The 25,160-nt window shown below is 43.1% G+C and overlaps 1 protein-coding gene across 2 annotated transcripts in view; it reads left to right on the top strand.

Annotated features, from left to right (window-relative positions):
- Nucleotides 1-25,160, top strand: part of PDSS2 (decaprenyl diphosphate synthase subunit 2) — a 186,494-nt gene that overhangs the window by 63,987 nt on the left and 97,347 nt on the right. The gene's annotated exons all lie outside the window — the stretch shown is intronic.

Raw genomic sequence — 25,160 nt, 5'->3', positions numbered from 1 at the left:
TAACAGAGCCACAGTCCTGATGAGGTTTCTGGGCACTTCCGTAATAAAAGGATTTTTATGAGAATAGTGCCCCATGCTCTCTCCTGACCGTCTGGTAGTTAGCTATTCCTGGAGCTGTGCTGAAATCATAAGTGATATTAGAACTGGTTGAAAAATTTTGAATTTTGACAAATGTTTATTGAAATTTTATTTGAACTTTGATGGAATCTTCCCTTCCCCCCAAAATGTTTTCTTTGCCGTCTTTGAAATTTAATTTAATTTGTGACCAGCTCTGATGATGATAGACCAAAAAGCATGCAAATCCACAGAGGTGTGTTTATGACCTGATCTACTTAGAAATAGTGATTTAAAAATCCGTGAAATAGAAGGAAAAAAAAAGAAAGAAAGAGAGAACTTGTAGCTTTCAACTTCTAGGAGAGTTTTACAAACAAAGGAAAGAGAAGAAAAATGTGTATGGAAAGAGGAGGGAATGACAGTTCTATGGGCTTGTCTAGGCAAATAGTACATAGCAAATTGGGGTGTAAATGTACAGTGAACTAGCATGCTGCTCATTAACTGTCTGTGTAAGTCCTGCTACCACACATTAAAAGTTCCCTCGTATGCTCTGATCTGTTCTGCTTTGGAATGGAAGTGTGTCAGTGCACACTAGGAACATTGAGTGCGTGGAAGCAGAGTTTGTACAGACAATGCACTGTAGATTTATACCCCAGATTGTTGCACTCTCTTAGTATAGACCAGTGTTTCTCAATCTTGAGGTTGTGGGAAGGGTTTAAGATGGTTCACTAACAGGGCTGGTATTAGGAGGTTTGAAACAGAGCCCATATGGGGCCCAGTGAAGCTAACTTACATGTTTCAGCCCCAAGCTTATGGTAGGGGTCACAATTTTTTTCTAGGGGAAAGGGGGGACCATGATTTTTTCTTAAGTCCAAAGGGGTTCGTCAGCACAAAAAGGTGGAGAAACACTGGTCTCGACAAGTCTGAAGAAAAAACAAAAAAAACCATTGTTACAGAAAAGCTGTGCTGTCAGCTTAGCTGGTCAGTCCCAGTCTTGTTTGTTTTTTGCAAATAATGTCCACTTACGCTGTGCAACTTTTTTTATATTTATATGCAAATGATGCGGTGTGATTCCATAATTCTAATGAATTGTTGTATACGAGGCACGGTAATTTGGTTTGTAGATGATTACAAAAAAGGTTATCTTAGAAATGCTAAAGACGAGGGAGAGAGAAAACAGTCTATATAGTCTTGAATGGGTGGTTGTATTGAGACTGGAGAGCAATTTTCAGCGTTTAAAGCTGTCATTAGACAGGTGACTGGAAGCATTTGGAAACAGTGATCAAGCAACAGCTAAAACACTGAATTAATAATGGGCCAACTGGTGTAGCTCTGTGGATATCAGTAAAGCTATGAAAATTTAAGACAGTTGAAGATTTAGTCCAATAATTTAAGTGTAAGAGAGAGGCATAACCATTATAATATCTAGAGTTAGTTAGACCCTCAGAAGATGAAAGACCTTTGACTGTTCCAACACAGAACATTAGGGTTCATTACTGGCTGCAAAAGTGATAACAGTGGAAGTGTGTTAAGTTTAAATCTTCTGTGACACTTCAAATCTGTAGCAAGGTGAAATATGGGAGCAATAATGCATTCTAGTAATAACGCTGAGGCACTGTTTATCTTGTATTATACATGGGCCAAATACTACTCCCATTGAAATCAATGTAGTTTTTGCTATTGGTTTTAAATGGAAGTAGGTTTGTGTCCTCTGTAGTTTTTGTGAGCTTGTGTAACACTTTGTGGCTCTCCAAGGACACATTGTATATGGAACTTGTGCCCAATCTCTATTTTTCTCAGTTAAATAGATAAAATAAAAAGGACAAAATGCTTATAAATTCAAGGTCTAAAACACATTTGCAATTCCTTTATGTATTAGGAATGATATTTTACAAAGACTAGTTTCCTGAATAGGAACCAAGGGACATCATTGTCCATCAGTGTAGTTTTCTGTCAGATCTTGGTAAGGACACAGTCACTATTCTATCGTGATGCTGGTTTGTGTGTGTAAGTTAGAGGTGCATATCGAAGGCAGAATTCACTGCTCGATGATTAAAATAATCTTTCTTTCATCTTATTCCCTTTTTTAATATATATTTTTAATACTTTTCAGGCTATGGAGAATACTTTTTGGAAATATATTCTTTCAGATTATTTTCAGCTCTGCAGTAAATTATACAGCCTTTTTGTCCATATTATGTAATTACTTCATCTGTATGTTCCGACAGGTTTACTGTGTACATTAAAAATGCTGGAAATATTATTTCTGGCAGTGTAAAGAGCCTCATCATTGGCTGATACTTAAATGCTGTGGACATTATGTTGTAGGCTTTTAGCTATTGGATATGGCTCACTTGATCTTTGAGCAGTTAGTAGTGATTGATTAATTTATTTCCTGAAGTCCTACCATGAATTAAATTGTTCCAGAGATTATACAAACCCAGTCTTTCTTTTCCTTGTTTGTTTTTGTAATCCATTTCTGTGTTCTCTTTAAATCTCTGTCCACACATGATACCCTTTAACTATCAGACTGACATATTTGATAGTATGTTGAAAATATAATTTGGGAAGAGAAGAAAGGGGATATATAGTAGAATGTGCTTTACCCATTTAATGCAGAGAAGGATATCTATTGCACTTTATATTTTGGAATGAGGTTTATTTTTCATAACTTTTTCATTCTCCATGTTCTTGAGTAAAATAAAGTGTAAATAAGCAGCCTGTATAATCTTATTTAAAATAGAATGTCACTGAGTAGTAGATTTAGATGAGGCCATTACTTATTTGTCTTCCTCTTCCAATCTCTAAATTAGTCAGTGTGTGGGTCAAATGACCTAAATATAAATATGGGGCACCTATTTATTTTTTATATACAAGACAGCTGAACTGATCTGCACTATCTGGGAGAGACCCATTTCTGTGTAATGAGATATGCAGTTTAGCAAGTCGTAGGAGCAGGGCCAGTGTGGGTACTGTGACAGTGCCTATGGCCAGTGGTGCCTCCATCTTCAATCCCCCACAATTTGCCAAGGACATCCTCTGCCCAGTAGGGGCCATCTGTACATGCTAGGGCTAGGATGAATACTGCAGGAAGCACACTGGAAGTAACAGTTCTCTTACTAGTCACAGTGAGGACAAAAGGAGGGAAGCAAAGAGACTTGCTAAAGGCCTGCTCAACCTGCCGCCTTATAAGCCCCCATTTCCTCGTGAGGTTGCCAGCAATCTTCCTCTTCATTTCCTGTGTTAAATAATGAGAGCTTGACTTTATCCCCACCTCAGCCCAAAAGGTGAGGAGAAGCAGAAGCATAATAAGTAGTCCAGTTTCAGGACTTCAGACTGGGCCGGGGAACATTGTGGAGCTCCTCTGTTGAATTATAGGAAACTTTGGTCTGGCAGCTTGCTAAAGTGCACTGAAGTGAACTACAGACATGGAATGCACTGTTCTTTTTCAGGCCTCTGTGTGTTCACAGATCAGAAGAATTGCCTTGAAATGCAATGTGTATTGGAGTGTTTGTCTGTTAGAGATCTTGTGTAGTGGTGAGGTCATCACCCTACCCTGTATAAGGGAATGCAGATCCCACCTCCCCCTACAACTGTCCCAGTTTCTTCACCGCTGCAAAGAGAGAACAGAACTCACCTTTTTGTCCTCAGTCTTGACCCTTTTGAGACCTGTGTCTGGCCTGGAGCCCTATCAGGATTTCAAGAGGTTCACTGCCTTCTCCGTGGTCACACCACAGACTTAAGATCACCTCTAGTGCCTTCTGTGTTTGGGAAAGACTACCTGATAACCCACTGTGTGTCTTGCTGTACCAGAAGGGAGAGGCACTTGAATATCCAGGCTCATCTGGTTTCTCAGTGCCTATAGCTTGACACTTTTAGGGGCCCATTGAGGCTGATGAGACCAGCTGAGGTCCTCTTACACAGGACCCAAGATTCTTCACTGCTCTGGCTTAAGCACCGCCTTCTATCACAGACCTGAGACTGGGACCTCCTTGGCCTTATACGAGGAACGAATCCCTGATGTGATGCCTTAATGCAAGTTAAATCAAAGGTGGCGGTGAAGGGAGCTATAGAGGACGTTCCATAGGATCACAAAGGTGAAGGATTTTACTCCCTCTATTTTCTAATTCCCAGTAAGAGCGATGGTCTGAGGCCCATTTTGGATCTCAGAAACCTCAACAGGTATATAAGAACATTCAAGTTCAGGATGCTCACTTTAGCAGATATTATCTCTTCTTATTCGGGTGCTTGTTCATGTCCATTCCCAGTTTAGGTGTGTGTGTATGCCGCTTGCACTGGTGCCAGAACACTTTTTCCCTTAGTGGTACATGTACAAGCTGCCTCTAGTGCCCCCTGCAGCGGCGCGCACATGTGCCCCGATATATGCACTGCCAGCTCCCCCTCTCAGTTCCTTCTTGCCTCCAGTGATGGTGCTGGCATGTTTCTTCCCCTCGCAAATTCTTGCAGAAGCTATTGTTTTTTCCCTATTGTTCTAGTGTATACAGTTAATCATTTTTCAGTAGTTAATTATAGTTTTGTAGTTGAGAGTCCCAGGGTCGGGGCATGCCCCGTTTCCTGGGATTTAAACTCTGCGCTTCATGTAAGAAGCTTATGCTGAATAGCTATCTGCATCAAAGTTGCCTAAAGGGTCTGGGGGAAGCCCACATCCGTCAGAGGTGCAAAATCTGCAAAAGTTTTTGCCCACGGACTAAGACAGACCAGGATTTCAGTCTTAAAGCCATCTTGATAGAGTCAGCACTTAGACTGATGTCAGATCCCGGCAGGTCGGACTCGGCACTGAGCAAGGTGACCTTGGCACTCAGTGCCCCTCCAGCACCCTCTTTGTCCTCTCAGCATCAATCACCATCCGTGGTAGTGAAAAAGAGGTTCAAGAAGATACTTGCTGAGCGAGGTCGCTCACCAACGTATAAGACTAAGGGGGACCAGGCGAGACGCACATTGGGCTGCCAACCCTCTCCACCTCCAAGTGGTCCCTCGCCATTGCAAGCTTCGACCCTGGTGGCACAGGGCCCCCGCACCGACCCCAGCTAGTGGTAGAGGGCCTTGCCACCTGGTGGTACCATCAACCCCAGGCTATGAAGGACTTCCTGGCAATGCCTGTGCTGCTGACGCCAAGGAACAGCAGGCCGCCACACTGAGATGTGGCACTGAGATGTGGCACTGGCGGGGAGTCTATCGGAGGACAGGCTGGCTAACAGATCTGCTTGGCAGTCCCTGTCCCCTAGGCACCATTCACCGGTACACAGAAGGTCTCCGGGGTTAACTTGCTATCCAGGTCAAGACAGTGGCTGACCGGCCTCCTGCTGCTGGTCGCTGGAAGATCGGCACTGGGCAGCAGAGCATCACTACAAGGCTTTACAGTGACACCGGACTCGTGGCACGTCTCCCTGATGCCTTAACCTCCCTCTCCTACTCCTTATAGGAAACCTAAGGACAAGAGCATGTCCTGCCACGCCCATCACTTGGGCTATCCGTACCGCTCTCGGATGCCTGAACATCACCACGGCACAGGGAGATATTCGGAGTTGACACTGGCCTTGGCCATCGGACAGCAGTGCCTCATCGTCAGAAAGTGAGGAGGTAATTCAGGTGAAACAGACCCCGACTCCAATACCCAGCTTCCCAATGGTACCACCAATGGGGGCGTGGCTGCAAGGACAATGGCCAGGATCATGGCCCTACTGGTGGGGGTTTCCATCTGGGATCCCACAGACTGGGTCCATGAGATGTACATGGGTACTGAAGTCTTCTATCCCTCAGAGCTCGGCACTGCACCTGAACTCAGAATCGGACCATGAAGGTTCACAGGCCTCAAGTCTGGGGAGGATCCCCCGCATCCAAAGCAGCCCCTCCCCCACCTCAGCTACTGACCTCTTCCTTGTCATCACCGGATGAGGCAGTGGCGGGACCTTCTTCAGCGGTGCCTTTGGATGACTTCAGGTCCCACCAACCCTAAAAAAGGTTGCGTCCAACCTGGGCCATAAAATAGAGGAGCTGGATGAACTAGTGGACGAGCTCTTTGGGATCCTGGTGTCAGCAGCTCCCAGTGGGGTGGCCCTCCTGGTACATGATAGGATGGTGAAACTAGCAAAAGCACTATGGCAGACATCAGCCTCTTTGCCGCCCATGTCCAAGAGGGCAAAGAGGAAATACTATGTAACAGCAAAGGGGTTTGAATACCTTTACAGCCACCCCTCACCGGGATCACTGGTAGTCACCACTGCCAATGAGAGGGACAGACAAGGTAAAGTGAGTTCAACCCCCAAAAATAAAGAAGCGAAGAGACTGGACTTGTTTGGTTGAAAAATTTATTCCACCACAAACCTACAACTAAGAGTGGCAAACGAGCAGGTGCTGCTAGGCAGATATCATTTTAATATCTGGCAGTCATTAGAAATGTTTGCAGACTCACTGCTTTCCCCTCCTCCCCTCCCAAAGCAAGAGTTTGAAGCCATCCTGGAGGAAGGGAGAATGGGGGCCAGGGCATCTTTGCAAACTGCCTCCATGGAGCAGACTCTGCAACCAAAACCATGGCTTCGGCGGTATAGATGAAACAGGCTTCATGGCTGCAGTCCTCGGGCCTTCTGTCAGAGGTCCAAAAATCGATCCAGGACCTCCCCTTTGATGGCAAGGCCCTCTTCACCGAATAGACGGATTCCAGGCTGCATGGCATGAAGGACTTAAGTGCGACACTGTGGTCCCTTGGCCTATATACCCCATCCTCATCCAGGAGGTACTCAAGTCCCAGCAGCAGCAGCAGTGGTTTGGGGACAATTCCCGCAGGGACACCTATAAAAGAGAGAGTGAAGGCTACAAAAGGCACCAGAGCCACTTGTCGTCTGCTACCCCTCAACTGGGCTCCAGCTGCTGCAACCCAAGTGGAAAGTAAACCTTTTGAAGGTGTGCCCGAGGGCGACCTACCAGTTCCACCCATGGATCCAGCCTCCCTTTTGTTCTCGTCCCGTTTAGCCTGTTTTCTCCCAGCCTGGGTCGCCGTAACATTGGACAGATATGTGCTCAGTACTGTGACTATTGGCTACACCCTCCAGTTTGCCTCACTCCTGCCTTCCCACTCTCTTTCCCTGTCCCTCTTCAGGGATCCCTCTCACAAACAACTTCTCACTCAGGGAGTGCAAGCACTCTTGCTGGTGGATACGATGGAAGAGGTTCCCCAGGACTTACGGGACTGAGATTTTTATTCCCAATATTTCCTGATTCCAAAGGTGAAGGGAGGCCTGAGGCCCATCCTGGTGTTAAGGCGCCTCAATAAGTACCTCAGAAAGCTTAAGTTTCATATGGTTTCCCTAGCCACCATTAATTCCTTCCCTGGATCCTGGTGACTAGTATGCCTCCCTCGATTGAAAGGATGCCTATTTTCACATTTCCATATTCCCCAGTCACAGGAGGTTCCTACGGTTTATGGTAGGGGACCACCATTACCAATTTGCGGTGCTCTCCTTTGGTCTCACAGCTGCACCAAGGGTCTTCACCAAATGCATGTCGGTGGTGGCGGCCTACCTCTGAAAGAAGGGAGTGCAGGTGTTCCCGTACCTGGACAATTGGCTTATCAGGGGCACGTCAAGGTCTCAAGTCCAGGCCAACATCACAACCACCAGGAATGTTTGCCAAGCACTAGCCCTCCTAATAAACGAACAAAAATCAACATTAGTCCCGGTACAAACAATAGAGTTTATCAAAGTAATGCTGGACTCTGCCAAGGCCAGGGCTTTCCTTCTGGAGGAAAGGTTCCGGACAATGATGGAGCTGATGGCTCACATTTCGGCCCACCCCTCACTATGGTGAGGGTGTGCCTCAGCCTGCTAGGCCACATGGCGGCCTGTACTTATGTGGTTCAACATGCCAGACTGCACCTCCAGCCCCTTCAGATGTGGCTGGCGTAGGTATACTCTCCAGCCAGACATCAACAGGACAGGATACTTACGTTCCCTCCGCATATACTTATCTCTCTGATGTGGTGGACGAGACTGCTTCAGGTGCTTGCGGGAAGGCCTTTTGAGACACCCCAGCCGTTGGTTACACTGATCTCCGATGCCTCAGATTCGGGATGGAGAGCTCACTTGGGTTCCCTAAGAACCCAGGGTATATGGATGGCAAGGGATCTGGCATTGCACATCAATGTCAGGGAGCTCAGGGCAATTCACTTGGACTGCGCAGTCCTCCTGCCACATCTCTCCAACAGGATAGTGCATATATTCATGGACAATAGAGCCTCAGCATACCATATCAACAGGCGGGGGCCTAGTCACCACCCCTGTGCGAAGAGGCCATGCGTTTCTGGGACTTTTGCATCAGACACAGCATTCACCCGACAGTGGTGTATCTCCTGAGTATCAACAACTCTTTGGCAGACAGACTCAGCAGGTCCTTTTGCTTTCGCCACGAGTGGTTCCTCCTATCTGTAGGTGGCGACTCGCATTTTCCAAAAGTGGGGCAATCCCCAAGTGGATCTCTTCACCACCAGACAATAAAGCGCCATCAGTTCTGTTCCCTTCAGGGTCTCAGCTTATGCTCCATCAGACGCCTTCCTCCTCTCTTGGTCAAGGAGCCTCATGTAAGCCTTCCCACCAATACCTTTGATTCACAAAGTCCTGCTGAAGGTGAAGAGGGACAAAGCACAGGTCATCCTAGTAGCCCCAGCTTGGCCCCGTCAGCATTGGTTCGGAACGCTTCTGGAATTAACGGGGCCTAGACAATGGACCCTTCCATTGCAACTGGACCTCTTGTGCCAAGACCAAGGTCACCTGCTCCATCCGGGACTGGCCTCCCTACATCTGATGGCATGGGTGCTCCATGGTTGAGTCAAGAGGAATGGGCCTGCTCAACCCAAGTCCAAAGAGTGCTCTTAGAGAGCAGGAAACCTTCTACCAGATCAGCTTATAGAGTTAAGTGGAAACGCTTCACCTGCTGGGTGGCTGAGCATGGCATCTCCCCAATGGAGATGTTGATCCTAATGATATTGGATTACCTGCTCCATTTGAAGCAGGGGGGACTGGCCTTGTCATCCATTAAGGTTCATGTAGCGGCTATATCTGCTTTCCACCCTCTGGTGGAAGGTAAAACAATTTTCTCACACGAGATGACAGCCAGATTCCTTAAGGGGCTGGAAAGGATTTTTCCACCAAGAGACCCCTCTCCTCAGTGGGATCTGAATTTGGCACTCTCTAGACTCACAGGGCCTCACTTTGAGCCCCTAGCTTCGTGCCCTGTTATGTTCTTATCCTGGAAGGTCACTTTCCTGGAGCCATTACATCCGCAAGATGGGTCTCGGAGATCAGAGCATTAACCTCGGAGCCCCACTACATGGTGTTTTATAAGGACTAGGTACAACTATGCCCGTACTCAGCCTTTTTCCCCAAGATAGTCTCTCACTTTCACCTCAAGCAGGATAAATTCCTTCCGGTCTTCTATCCCAAGCCTCACAACTCCAGTGAAGGGAGGCATTTGCACACTCTTGATGTGAGACAGACTTTGGCGTTTTACATCGACAGAACCAAACTCTTCTGTCGTTCAACGCAACTGTTCATTGCAGTAGTGAACCGAATGATGGGACTGTTGCTGTCCTCTCAGTGAATCTCAAAGTGGATTATGGCCTATATATGGGTCTGTTATGAGCAGGCCGGAGTCGTGCTCCTGGCATCCCAAACAGCTCACTCAACGAGGGTGCAGGCTTCATCTGCAGCTTTCCAGGCACATGTCCCCATTCAGGATATCTGCAGAGCAGCTACCTGGTCGTTGGTGCATACCTTGGCGTCCCACTATGCCTTGATGCAGCAAGCTCGGGACGATGCTGACTTCGGTAGAGCGGTGCTTCAAGTGTCACGTCCATGAACTCCTGCCTGCCTCCAGGGACACTGCTGGTGAGTCACCTAATTTGGGAATGGACATGAGCAAGCACTTGAAGAAGAAAGAACAGTTATTTAACTTGTAACTGTTGTTCTTCGAGATGTTGCTCATGTCCGTTCCACACCCACCCTTCTTCCCCTCAGTTGGAGTTCCAGCAAGAAGGAACTGAGAGGGAGGAGGAGCCGGCAGCACATATATGCAGGTGTGTGTGCTCGCCACTGCAGGGGGTGCTAGAGCCGGCTTGTATGGGTACCACTAAGGGAAAAAGTGTTCCGGCACTGGTTCATGTGGCATGTGCACACACCTAAATTGGGAATGGACATGAGCAACACATCTGGAAGAACAACAGTTACGAGGTAAGTAACCGTTCTTTCTTATTTCAGGGAAATTGGTATGTGGCTTTCAACTTAAAGGGCATCTACTTTCATGTGGCAATCAAACAGCCTTACATCAAGTACCTGAGGTTCTGTGTGAGGGCAAGACGCTGTCAGTTTAGAATCCTTCTTTCTGGCTTGTCTGTAGCCCTGCAAGTCTTCACCAGGAGCCTCACTGTGGTTACAGCACTGCTCAGACACCAAGGAATATTTATCAACCCATATAGATGACTAGCTTCTACAGGTCCACTCTCAACAGGGTCTCTCCTCAGTGATCCAGTGCATGTGCAGCCTCTTCCAGTCATTTGGACTGTTAATCATCTACTAGAAATACATGCTTCACTCTGCACAAAGGATCACCATAGTCCTGCACTCCATTCAGGCCAGTGCCTTTCTTTCAGACGAGAGATTCTTCAAAGTTTGAAACTTCTTGACAACTCTTGTGAACAACAGCTACAGACAACAAATTTTTTCATAAGGCTACTAGGCCCAATGGATTCATTGATCTATATCACATCCTTCGCTCATCTAAACATAAGATCCTTGCAGCACTGGGTGGTAGGTCACTACACATTGAATGTACACTGTTTTCAAAGCAGATTGATCATCCCTTCTTGTCTGCTCCGATAGCTTTGTTGAGGGGAAAACAGGAAAAACATCCTTCAAGGTTAGCCTTTGCTCCCCCATCGCCTAACACTGAAATTGCCAGCGATGCTTCCAATTTGGGCTAGGGTGCACAGTGCCAAGATCTCCGTGTATATATACTTTGGAACACCTTGGAGCCCAGACTCCATATCAACATACTGGTGCCCAGGGCCGTGCAGTATGCTCCCATCCTTGTAGTGTTGCATAGAAGCACTTGCTCAGCAGGCCTCAGGATGAATTTGAATGGTCCTTGAAAACAGCTGTGACTAGGGTACTGTTTCTCAGATAGAGCTACCCAGTAATAGACCTTTTTGCTTCCAAACAAAACACCAAATGTCAAGTGTATTGCACAAAAGCACACAGAGAAGAGCTCTCTCTCAGATGTGTTTCTACTGGACTGGAGCCTGCATTTTCTATAGATCTTCCCTTTCATTCCTCTGATAAACAGAGTCATAAGGAAGATAAGGTTGGACAGAGCAAACATTTTATTAATAGTCTCAGTGTAGCCTCATCAGCACTGGTATCCAGATATTCTGCAGCTGACCAGGGAGCCACTATATCCAGTACTTCTGTCCTGCAGATCTCCTGTTTCAACAAAAAGAGAGTATTCTGCATCTCAACCCAGACATGCTCCGCTTGGCAGTATGGAGAATAACCACTGTTTCTGCTTTCAGAAGGTTCAAGCCATCCTCTTACAATCCAGGAGGAACTCCAATTTCAATTTTTTTCTGTATCTTAACCACTGATAAAGGACTCACTGCATCTCAAGCTGGGGTCTCTGCAGTCCTTGTGTACCTTCCACAGGGAAGCAGCGTGGCCTAGGAGGAAGCCTAGCCTACAGCATGGTCAGCTAGTAATGCTTCAAAATGACGCAAGTGTTAATAGGGTTTTCAGTCATGTTAATGTAACTTTGTTGAACTAACATGATTGGCCAAAAAATGGTGTTTTCAATCAAGACAGGGTGTTAAAGTACAATTATAGTTTAACTATGTACTGTTAATGAAGTTCTACTGTTGATAAATGACATCTCTGCCTTTTCATGCCATCTTTGTTTGTAACAGAGGCAATAATTGCCTTATCTACAGAAACATGCACTGGTTAAAATAAGGCCTGATCTACACTTCAGTTTTGTCAGTTTAGCTATGTTGGTTGAGAGTGTGAAGAAAATGACATCTCTGCCAAACATATAGTTATGCTGGCAAAAGCCTTAGTGCAGGTGCAGTTATTTTGGCAAAAAAAAAAAAAAGTCCTTTTGCCGGTATAGCTTATTTTGTTCAGGGAACTGAATATGGGCAAAAGTACTCTTTTGCTGGTATAAGGGGTGTCAACTCTAGGATGATTTACCTTTTACAGCTGCACTGGCAAACCCTTTGTAGTATAGACAAGGTATGGAGTTTAAAATTATTGTTAAATCTCTCTGAAACTGAAATAAGGTCTACACACAAACTTGCACTGGTTTAACTAGTGTCTTGTTTACACTAGAAAAACAATTTTTTTTTTTAAATGTGATAGTTTTAAAATCTTAATGTAGACAGAAAAAGTTAGTGTTAACTGGTCAAGATGAACCATAGGATAGATGTTAGCTATCTTGTTTTATAATAGCCCCTTTTCCCCTCATTTGGACAAGCTCTACATTTGTTTTTAACACACACGTTTAGTTAAACAAGTGTAGGTTTGTGTGTAAGCAAAGCTTTCGTTGGGGTTATGTAATTGTAAAAAACATCAAACTTGCTTTTGATTCTCCTTCCCCTCTAATTCCCGTATATAGACTCCATACATAAAAATGTAAATTAAATATATAAACAAATGCCTTTTCTTTTTGTCTCCTGTTAATCTTCCCACCCCCACCATTTTTTTTTATTTTTCTCCCACAAAACATGAGTAGCTCTGCTTATGGAGAGCCCACACTACTGGTTATATAGTATAAAATCCAGATAATTGAGATGTATGATTCTCTTTCTCAATTCTGTAGTTTGAAATAAGGGAATGGATGCCTAAACTTTGATAGACTGCTGCTGCTAATTTCCAAATAAAATTACCTACACGTCTTATCAAAAATAAGTGTAGAATCATTATACTTGCAAGAGGCAACTTCATTCCTCCTTGTCTGAATTCACCAAAGATGGAAATCTATAGTTTGTTAGATTTAACCTGATCTGCAGTTGAGAAAGTGGCCAAGGGCTTCAATCTAGGAGTCTGAAGCTGCATTTGTTCACTCCTCCCTCCCTAGCCCAATGAAATAAAGCATGGTAGAAATATATGGAACAAGCTGGGTGGAAGTGAAGAGGAATAAAAATACTGGAAACAAGAAATAAGGTAGTCAGACATGGTAGTGTATGTGTCTATAGAAGTTCAGACTAAACTCTGAAATGCAGAATATTTTCAGCAAATGGATAAGCTTGTTACCACAGCATAAGGACTAGACTGGGTCTCAGCTGCAGATATTGCAGAGATGTATCTTATTAATGGGAATGCTAATTGGTGTTTGACTTCTAATTATAGTAACATTAGACCTTAACAGTCAATCCTCATCTCTATTGGTGCACATTAAGTCTCTTCATCATAAAAGTGATTTCCATGGGGACTTATTGTTCTTATCCATATCATCAGCATACATACAGTATCCTAAGAATTGTGTGCTTTGAGGCTCAATAATTAAGAAGTGCAGAAAATGCATAATTCTAAATATTCAGCACCTAAAAACATATTAAGTAGGATGGTATCCTTGACAAGATTGCTTGGTTAAAACATAAAGGAAAACATGATGAGCATGAAATCTGTTCTAATTCTTTAAGGGATTTACAGTTTTGTTTTCCATACCTTAGTAAAAATCGAGGAAAATCTACAAAGAGGTGGTTTAAGTGATTACTTAAAATTATTCTATTTAGCTTTTGATCTCCAGGATGAATGCTTTGAGATGCTTCATCTAATTTACAAGAGGAGTCTCAGGAGATGAAAAGCACATCAACTTGATTACATATTTCTATTGATCATCTTCCACCCACGACAATAAAAATCAACTCTAAATACAAATCTAACAATATTACTAATTCATTACAACCAGTACTTTTCTTCATTAGCTTTTGATTGTTTTCATCATACACAGTATTCACAAACACAGCATTTATATTTGAATAAGAGAAAGGAAAGCCCTTTTTGTACAATGCAGAGTACATCGGAAGTCATTGTAGTAGAGATTACTAAGGACTGTTTTAAGAACATAAAATAAAATCACTTATAGAAAACAAGAGAGTTTAGCACCAGAAAAGTGGGTGTGCAAAGAGCTACCAGCCTATCTAGAACAGAGTTAAGTTTGTTTAAATAGCCGTTAACTGTTTAACACCCCGTCTTAGTCATGGCTTTTCCATGATTCCTTTGTGGTGGAATTTGCTGTAGAATTGACCCATTATTGCAGAATTCTGAGCCAGAATCTAAGTTTTATGTTTGTGAAGAAAACCTTTCACACATGAACTAAGTGGAAGCCAAGGCAGTGGTGTAAACATCTGAAACAATTACTTTGGGAGGTAAGATCTGTAAGACTTGTTTGTCCCTCAAATCAGTGGGGTGCTCATCTGAAAATTTGTCAACATTAACTATTTCACTGCGGATGATTTAAGCAAAAACATGCAGGGTAGTGCAGTTCCAAAATCTCTCATACTCTTTTTCATAAGCTAAAATACTAGCTGTCCCCACCAACTAATAAAACCTCTGATTTCTCCCTGACAAATTCTACAAGTCGTGCATTTTCAATACAAATGTTTGAAGTACATTGAAAATTACAGCAACAAAATTAATCTCAAATTAAATATTACAATAATACTGATTGTATTTTCTTATTTCATTCAGTCAAAAACTTACATTTAATTTAACTGATGGTATCTTAGAATTTCCAGTCTGCTCTTCTGGAGTAAGGCAGAATGCAGGCTTCAGAATTTAGATCAAGCTTGTGGAGTGCACTGGTCTCCCTCCATAATTTGGATAGGGATGGAGTATATTTATTTTAAATTTTTAACAGCTTATTTCTTGGTTGTGTACTAGTATAATGCCAAGGTGGGTCTAGCTATAATCAAGATGTCTCTGTAGCCCACATTAAACTTTACTCGTTATAGTTCATTGTTAAATCTATTTATTTTTCATTCCTGCCCCCTAGAAATGCTGAGATGTTTTAGGGCCTGATACAGGGTGTCCGCCTCCCAAGCACCCTATGGTGGCTCTGCAGTGGTTCTGCCTCATTTAAGAAAAGTCCAACCCTTCTGGAGTGTCCAAAGAGACAAATGCAAAAACAGAGTCTATGCCCCCTGTTTGGTGAGCAGCAACTCCCAGGGATTCCTTCCTGGAGACTTCATTCTTTTGCCCCAGAGAGGACTTTCTCTCTGAGGGAAGGGGAGAAAGAGAGAGACCATCTCTGCCTCTTAGTAGGCCTGTTAGGGAATAATAAGAGGTCTAATTAAGCCACATGACCTGCAAGTCATGTGACCTTACAGCTTCTCACCATGTGGAGGTGAGCTAAGTTTATGCCAGGTGTGTCTGGGCCCATCTCACCTTTAAAGAGTTCAGTATCCTGTGACAGGGCCTGGTTGAATTCCCATGGAAATTAATGAGTCCTTCCATTCACTTCAGTGGAAGTTGGTTCTGGCCTTTAGGTACCTAAGTGGTAATTTTTGTACTGATCAGACAACTGTTGGGTAAATCTAAAATGAATGGAAGAAGAAGCATTAAGTGTCAGAGTGAGATTTTGGCTTGGACAGAAGGAAACAAGCTGGGAGTAGGCAGACAGGCAGAGCTGAGTCTTCAGTCATGATGAGAGCTGAAGTCATATTTGCAAATGAGGTCACCATGAGTTAGAGAGGAGAGGGAGAAAAGGTGGCCAAGGTGAATCTATTTTTATTTTCAGCTACAAGGTCCCTTACATTAACAAGATCCTTATTCTTCCGTGGTAGTGCCTTGCCCATTGAATGGCAGTTAAGTAATTGACTCTAGGGTACCAGAGTGTTGTGTAACTTCTGAAATGCTAACTTAAGCACTAGAGTTAATTTCCAAAGTAAACAAAATAAATTGTACATGGCAATATGAAGTTAGTAAAATCTAATCTAAAGGAAAGTGAATCGTATTTGAATACAGGGGTAAACACTTTCAAACCTGAGAACCTAAAGGTAAGCTCCTAAATATGTGGTCTGATGTCACAAGTATTCACAAATCTCATTGACTTCAATAGGAGCTGCAAATGCTTAGCAACTTCAAAAAGTCTATCCCTAAATAGAATTTATATGTGGCCTTGTTGAAGTGCCTAAATGACTTAAGAGCACAACCTCATTGACTTTCAGTGGGATTTTATTCCTAAAGCACTTGGGCACTTTTGAAAAACCCACCTTCGGTGCCTAAATACAAATTTCAGGAGCTTAATTTTAGGCACCCACATTTGAAAATGTTGGGTTCTATTCCAGGTTTTGCAGAAGTGTGTGCTTTACTGATTATAGACCTATGTAGCCTGTGCCAGTCCTGTCTCTATCCCCTGCCCCCATTCTCTTACCTCAGCCTACCCCCCTCTGCCCTGCAGGCTCATCATCCAATCTTGGTCTTGTTCTCTTTCCCCCACCACCACTGGCTCCCAGTTGTCATCTCCCAATCCCTACCCCTGGCTCCTAGTCCCCTTGCCCACCCAATGTGCCCCCATCTGCGCCCTTCCCTCTCGCCCCCACAACCTCCAGCTCTTGTTCCTTCTTGTACTAGCCAAGCACTTCCTCCTCCATACTGCTTGGATACCAACAGGGGGAACATTAGTCTTCTGGCTTTGGTTTGTTGTTCCCTAAGTTTCAAAGCTATGAAGGATTTTATTGTTCAGTCAGAAAAATATCAGTGCTGGGATTCTTATTTTATATTAATTGAATCAGCAAAACAACAATATCCACTGGCAAAACTTCAGAAGTAGCAACAGAAATTGAGTTGATTATTAAAGGCTGTTTATTAGCTTACAAATCTCTCCACTAAACAGCTGGCTGGAGCTACTATCATTTGAATTAGTTGATACCATTTTCCCCTTTATTAAGATGCATAAAATGGATCATTAAGGCACCAAAAGATCAAAGAAATAAAATGTTAACATCTAATAAAACTGATATAATTTTCTCCTTTCTTTAAAAAAAAAACCAACACACACAAAAACAGAAACAGCACCACTGTACTGGGGGAGGGAGATTTGTAGAGAGAGATTCTTTCACAAAATTACAAAAAAAATATTGCACCTGTAGAAAATCTACATTAATAATAATAAAACTTTGCTGACATCAACTTATCAGAATGTATGTTATTAAGTTGAGAAGGTCCCAAAGGCAGCAATAGTTGTCTGGCTCCAAAGAAATTTTTATCCTTTCCCTGCTGCTGATTACATCAACATACCTAGTTTAAGGGGCAAGGTCTCAGAGGCAATCTGCCATCTCCCTTTATTTAGCATCGTTCCATGTACATTGTAGGCAAGATCCATCTGCTACATGGTTCTGTTTTGCAAAAATTGAGAACACAACATTCTCATAGTAAGAAATACTTATGTGCAGGGTATTAAGGTTTCAAATCAATTTTGAATTTTTAAAAATCTGCATGTGGGCAATGCTGATAGCCGTGTCATAAAGAGGAGAGCCATGCATTTTTTTTTATCATGGACCTTCAACCACCTACTTGCCTTCCACTTATTAATCAGTGTTTCCTGGGAGTTATTCTAACATTCTAAGCAGCTGGATTTTTTGCATCTGCTCCCCCAAACAATTACCTGTGCAAGGCTCAGAACAAGCAAGAGTCACTCCTGCAGCAGTAACAACTTTCCATGCATAAAATGTTACAGGTTTAGTCTGTTCTCTTGTGCTGCTGCAATAGGTTTATATGATTGGGAAGGGGAGATTTCAGGCTTCTAAGTGGAACCTGGCACTTGCTTCTAGCCCTGGAAGGTCATGAGTAACTAGACTTAAAGTTGTGGCGTTTTTATGTAAAAAAAAATATGAATGTGGATCACTCCTGCAGGTGATTGTGGCTCCCTCTGAAGCTTGTGCTGTTGGACTTGTGGTAACTAAATCACCTGACTTTACAGGTAAATGGATAAAAAACAAAACAACCCAGTAAGAAACTACAGTATTTCTGAAATAATTTTTCTGGTAATGTTTGTATATGACAATACATGTTGGGGTGATATGAAGGTTTTATTGACACGTATTTGTGAGGATCTGTGTAACTTGCTTGTGACTTCGCCCCTTAAGAGTAGTGTACCCTTTCCAAATACTATGATGAAAAACATTTGATATCATACTGCTATATGTACTTATATGTATGTGACTCAATTCCTTTCACTCACTAATGGCAATAGTATAACAATTCTATTGGATGCGATTGAGTGCATTTTGTTCTAAAAAACAGTTGTTAAATGTTCTTTGATCAATGAAATTTGGTTCAATATTAGTTTGTGCTTTAGAATATAAATTATATTTTGATTTGGACACAGCAAATTTTATAATTCCTTCAAGTAATTTTCCTATTGTACTGTCTTCCTCTTGATACACTCAGTTCTGTTCATACAATTTTATCTGTATGTCTTGATCCTTTTCAGTTTGATAATAGAAACTTTATTCTCTTAATAGGTCTACTTATTTGAAGGTGTAATAGGCATCACTTGTATAAAATATTTCAATATTCAATATATTGTATAAAATATTTCAATGTATTTCATGTGTCATTAGTACCAAACTTGTTAACATTAAGGTTATTTCACCTTAACTTCCAGCTACATTGAATACAATTATATACCAACTCCTTAGAGAGAATGTTTTGGGGAAACAGTTGGACTACTAAGCAGTCACTGAGAGGTTTTATGGTGTTTATATAATTGACACTACACAGTAATGGGCACCTGTAGTCATAGACTCATAGATTATAAGGTCAGAAGGGACCATTATGATCATCTAACCTCCTGCACAATGCAAGAGACAGAACTTCACCCCCTCCCCCACTCCTGCAATAGACGCCTAACCTAAGACTGGGTTACTGAAGTCCTCAAATAATGATTTAAAGACTTCAAGGTACAGAGAATCCACTAGCAAGTGACCTGTGCCCCATGCTACAGTGGAAGGCGAAAAACTCACAGGGCCTATGCCAATCTTCCTTGGGGGAAAATTCCTTCCCAACCCAAAATATGGCGATCAATTAAACCCTGAGCAAGACTCACTAGCCAGACACTCAGAAAGAATTATCTGTAGTAACTCAGAATCCACCCCATCTAACATCCCTTCACAGGCCATTGGGCATATTTACCGCTAGTAGTCAAAGATCAGTCAATTGCCAAATTAGGCTGTCCCATCATACCATCCCCTCCATTAACTTATCAAGCTGTCTTGAAGCCACCTAAGTTTCTTGCCCCCACTGCACCTCTTGGAAGGCTGTTCCAGAACTTCATTCCCCTGTTGGTTAGAAACCTTCGTCTAATTTCAAGTCTAAACTTCCTGATGGCCAGTTTGTATTCATTTGTTCTTGTGTCCACATTGGTGATGAACTTAAATAATTCCTCTCCATCCCTGGTATTTATCCCTCTGATGTATTTATAGAGAGCAATCATATCTCCCCTCAACCTTCTTTTGGTTAGGCTAAACAAGCCAAGCTCATTGAGTCTCCTCTCATAAGGCAGGTTTTCCATTCCTCGGATCATCCTAGTAGCCCTTCTCTGCACCTGTTATAGTTTGAATTCATCTTTCTTAAACATGGGAGACCAGAACTGCACACAGTATTCCAGATGAGGTCTGACCAACACCTTGTATAACGGTACTAACATCTCCCTATCTCTACTGGAAATATCTCGCCTGATGCATCCTAGGACCGCATTAGCCTTTTTCATGGCCACATCATATTGGCGGCTCATAGTCATCCTGTGATCAACCAATACGTCCTGATTCTTCTCTTCCTCTGTCACTTCCAGCTGATGCATGCTCAGTTTATAGCAAAAGTTCTTGTTGTTAGTCCCTAAGTGCATGAGCTTACACTTTCCACTATTAAATTTCATCCTATTTCTATTACTCCAGTTTACAAGGTCATCCAGATCTTGTTGTATGATATCCCGGTCTTTCTCTGTATTAGCAATACCTCCCAACTTTGTATCATCTGCAAACTTTATTAGCACATTCCCACTTTTCGTGCCAACGTCAGTAAAGTAAAGGATAAATAAGATTGGTCCCAAGACTGATCCCTGAGGAACTCCACTAGTAACCTCCCTCCAGCCTGACAGATCACCTTTCAGTCTGACTCATTGTAGTCTCTCCTTTAACCAGTTCCTTATCCACCTTCCAATTTTCATATTAATCCCCATCTTTTCCAATTTAACTAATTCCCCAAGTGGAACCGTATCAAATGCCTTAATGAAATCTAGGTAAATTAGATCCACTGCATTCCCTTTGTCTAAAAAATCTGTTATCTTCTCAAAAAAGGAGATCAGGTTAGTCTGGCATGATCTACCTTTTGTAAAGCCATGCTGTATTTTGTCCCAATTATTGTTTACCTCAATGTCCTTAACAACTTTCTCTTTCAAAATTTTTTCCAACACCTTGCATAATACTGAGGTCAAACTAACAGGCCTGTAATTACCTGGATCACTTTTTTTCCCTCTTCTTAAAAATAGAAACTATATTAGCAATTCTCCAGTCATACGGTACAACCCCTGAATTTACAGATTCATTAAAAATCTTTGCTAATAGGCTTGCAATTTCATGTGCCAATTCCTTTAATATCCTTGGATGGAGATTATCTGGGCCCCCTGATTTAGTCCCATTAAGCAGTTCGAGTTTGGCTTCTACCTCGGATGTGGTAATTTCTACCTCCATATCCTCAAACCCATTAGCCCCCCTGCCACTATCCCTAAGCTCTTCATTAGCCTCATTAAAAACTGAGGCAAAGTATTTGTTTAGATATTGGGCCATGCCTAGATTATCGTTAACCTCCACCCGATTCTCAGCACTTAGTGCTCCCACTTCTTTGTTTGTTTTCTTCCTGTTTATATGGCTATAGAACCTTTTACTATTAGTTTTAATTCCCTTTGCAAGGTCTAACTCTACTTGGCTTTTATCATTTCTCACTTTGTCTGTACATGTTCTGACCTCCAAGAGAGAGCTTTCCTTGCTGATCCCTCCCATCTTCCACTCCTTGTAGGCTTTCTGCTTTCTCTTAATCAGCTGTCAGAGATGCTTGTTCATCCAGGTTGGTCTACAGCCCTTGCCTATGAATTTTTTTTTCTTCCTTGGGATGCAGGTCTCAGATAGTTCCTGCAACTTGGACTTGAAGTAATTCCAAGCCTCCTCTGCCTTTAGATCCATGAGTTCTTCAGTCCACTCCACTTCCCTAACTAATTTCCTTAATTTTTTAAAGTTAGCCCTTTTGAAATCAAAGACGCTAGTTACAGATCATAGAATCATAGAATATTAGAGTTGGAAGGGACCTCAGGAGGTCATCTAGTCCAACCCCCTGCTCAAAGCAGGACTAACCTCAGCTATATCATCCCAACCAGGGCTTTGTCAAGCCTCAGCTTAAAAACCTCTAAGGATGGAGATTCCACCACCTCCCTAGGTAACCCATTCCAATGCTTCACCACCCTCCTAGTGAAAAACTTTTTCCTAATGTCCAACCTAGACCTCCCGCCCTGCAACTTGAGACCGTTGCTCCTTGTTCTGTCATCTGCCACCACCGAGAACAGCCTAGCCCCATCCTCCCTGGAACCCCCTTTCAGGTAGTTAAAAGCTGCTATCAAATCCCCCCTCACTCTTCTCTTTTGCAGACTAAACAAGCCCAGTTCCCTCAGCCTCTCCTCATAAGTCCTGTGCTCCAGCCCCCTAATCATTTTGGTTGCCCTCCGCTGCACTCTCTCCAAATTGTCCACATCTTTTTTGTAGTGGGGGGCCCAAAACTGGACACAGTATTCTAAATGCGGCCTCACCAATGCCGAATAGAGGGGAATAATCACTTCCCGTGACCTGCTAGCAATGCCCCTCCTAATGCAGCCCAATATGCCATTAGCCTTCTTGACAACCAGGGCACACTGCTGACTCATATCCAGCTTTTTATCCACCGTTACCCCCAGGTCCTTTTCTGCAGAGCTGCTGCCCAGCTCGTCGGTCCCCAGTCTATAGCTGTGCATGGGATTCTTCCTTCCTAAGTGGAGGACTCTGCACTTGTCCTTGTTGAACCTCATTAGATTTCTTTTGGCCCAATCCTCCAGTTTGTTTAGGTCACTCTGTATCCTATCCCTACCCTCCAGGGTATCTACCACTCCCCCCAGCTTAGTGTCGTCCGCAAACTTGCTGAGGGTGCAATCTACCCCATCCTCCAGATCATTAATAAAGATGTTGAACAAAACCGGCCCCAGGACCGACCCCTGGGGAACTCCACTTGTGACCGGTTGCCAGCTAGACATGGAGCCATTGATCACTACACGTTGAGCCCTATGCTCTAGCCAGTTCTCTATCCATTTTATAGTCCATTCATCCAACCCATACTTCTTTAACTTGCTGATAAGAATACTGTGCGAGACAGTATCAAAAGCTTTGCTAAAGTCAAGGTATATCACATCCACCGCCTTCCCTACATCCACAGAGCCAGTCACCTCATCATAGAAAGCAATCAGGTTGGTCAGGCATGACTTTCCCTTGGTGAATCCGTGTTGACTGTTCCTGATCACCTTCCTCTCCTCCAAGTGCCTTAAAATGGATTCCTTAAGGACCTGCTCCATGATTTTTCCAGGGATTGAGGTGAGGCTGACCGGTCTGTAGTTCCCTGGATCCTCTTTCCTCCCTTTTTTGAAGATGGGCACTATATTTGCTTTTTTCCAGTCCTCAGGGACCTCCCCCTGTTGCCACGAGCTTTCAAAGATAATAGCCAACGGCTCTGAAATCACCTCAGCCAACTCCCTCAGCACCCTCGGGTGCATTGCATCCGGCCCCATGGACTTGTGTATGTCCAATCCTTCTAAATAGTCTTGGACCCGTTCCTTCAGCACTGTGGGATGTTCGCCTCCTTCCCATTCTGTGCCACCCAGTACAGCAGTCTGGGAGCTGATCTTGTCTGTGAAGACAGAGGCAAAAAAGGCATTGAGTACCTCAGCTTTCTCCACATCCTCCATCACTAGGTCGCCCCCCTCATTCTCTAAGGGGCCCACACCTTCCCGAATCTTCCTCTTGTTGGCAACATGCCTGTAGAAACCCTTCTTGTTCCCCTTCACGTCCCTCGCTAGCTGCAACTCCAATTGCGCTTTGGCCTTCCTGATTTCATTCCTGCACGTTCGAGCAGTGTTTATATAATCCTCCCTAGTCATCTGACCAAGCTTCCACTTCTTGTAAGCTTCTTTTTTGCGTTTAAGTTCGCCAAGGACATCTTTGTTAAGCCAAGCTGGACGATCAAGCTGGAAGATCTATTTTTGTTTATCCTTCCATTTAGTTTGAACTGAATTAGCTCATGGTCGCTTGAACCAAGATGTTACCCCAGTGTGATTTTTCTCACATAGTCATTGCAAATAACATTTGAACTGAATTTGAAAGACTTGAGGCCTAAGAATCAACCAATACAGAGAGAGAAAAAATATGGCTATAAGATTACTTGATTTTATCTTGTTTAGTAGTCTGTCTTCTTTCAATAAGTTACAAGTGAGACCTTGTACTTCACTTCAGTTCTGAAGCATTATAGCTTAATTTAGGGATTTAAAAATATTTTCTATTTATTTTCAATAGTAAACATACATGTGAGATTCAGAATATTGTTTGGCAGCCATTGTGGTACATATATTGTGAAATAAATGTTATATAAGATTTCATGATTGTTTCATGATCATTGGGGAGTTAAAGGTTCTGTACTTAAGAGGAGAGCAAATTTGGATTAATTCTGGTTGGACAGAAGACCTAATTAATAAATAGTCATCCAGTAAGTAGTCTATGGCTGGCATCCATTGTAGTTTTGAGGGAGGAGTCGTAGTGATGGCCAAAACTGAACTCATAGTTTTTTTTCTCCGAAAGCCCTCTCTCTTTCTCTGTCATAATGGACAGCACCACATCCTGTCTGTCATCTAATCCTTTAATCTTTGCTTCATATTTGCCTTTCCTTTTGACCCACATATTTAGGTCATGTCTGAATCCTATTGCTTTTTCCCTGCATAACATCTCCAACATCTGACCTTTCTCTGCCCACATTGCTAAAACTCTTGCCCAGCCTTGATTGTCTCATGCCTGGAATCTTGTAGTTTCCTCCCTAGTTTCAGTCCGTGCAGCCCTCTTCAAATCTATTCAAAATGCTGCTGTTCAGATCATCATCTTGGTTCACTGCTCAGACTGTCACCTGTGTCCTTTTAAATCCTTCTGTTGGGTACCTGTATCCCACCACATCAGATAAAAGCTTCTCATCCTCACCTTCAAAGCCTTTCACAAATTTAGTTCTGACCTATTTTAGTATCACAAGTTAGGGGGGCTGTTATTGGTCATTCCCTTTGCTTATAAATAAGCACTGGGATTGGTCAGTGGGCAGAGACAGGCCTTTTCCTGTTCTTTGATCTTCCTCTCTGCAAATACCACCCCCGCCTCCTTCTCTTGGTTGCACACAGTATCAATTAACTGTCACTCAGTTCAGATGGGGATGTGTGCTTGCCAGTTTGAGGAGGTTGTTGCCATTGCAGCTGTGGGAAGGGCACAGGTATATCTGGATGTTGAAGTAATTATGTGATCCTGCATGGCCCAGGTAAATCTGGATTTATGAGTAAGTAAGCACTGAGCTGGTTTCCTGTGATTAGCAAGTCACATTTTTCGTGATGCATTTAAATTGGTTGTTTCACAGGATCACAATTTCAGGTGATTTGCCTTGGAAGCAAGGTTTAGATTCCCCTCCATTAGGATATAATTGGGGGAGGTGGGAGTTAAATCTTCAGACTCCACAGAGATTGGGAGTTGAAATAATAAATTGGACAACAGCCCCCTCCCCTGCTTCAGTGCAGAAAGTGATTGGATTTTCAAAGAGTCTCAAGCTCTCATGAAGGGCTCAGTGGTTTACCTGTGCAGTGTCTGCACGGAGCAGTAGCCTTGTTTAGGCTTTGGAATGAGATAATGCTTGACACTGGAATATCAAAAGGGAGAAGGCTAGTAACAGTTTGGGATGACTGCTAGTTTACATTATCCCTTTTACTGCTCCTATGACGTGTGTCCCTAG

Source organism: Emydura macquarii, unplaced genomic scaffold, assembly GCF_026122565.2.
Source record: "Emydura macquarii macquarii isolate MOO-44397 ecotype Brisbane River unplaced genomic scaffold, CSIRO-AGI_Emac_v2 contig_1146, whole genome shotgun sequence".
In the NCBI taxonomy this organism is placed as follows: Eukaryota; Metazoa; Chordata; order Testudines; family Chelidae; genus Emydura; species Emydura macquarii.
The sequence above is the reverse complement of the archived record's forward strand: the minus strand, read 5'-3'. Positions and strand labels throughout refer to the sequence as shown.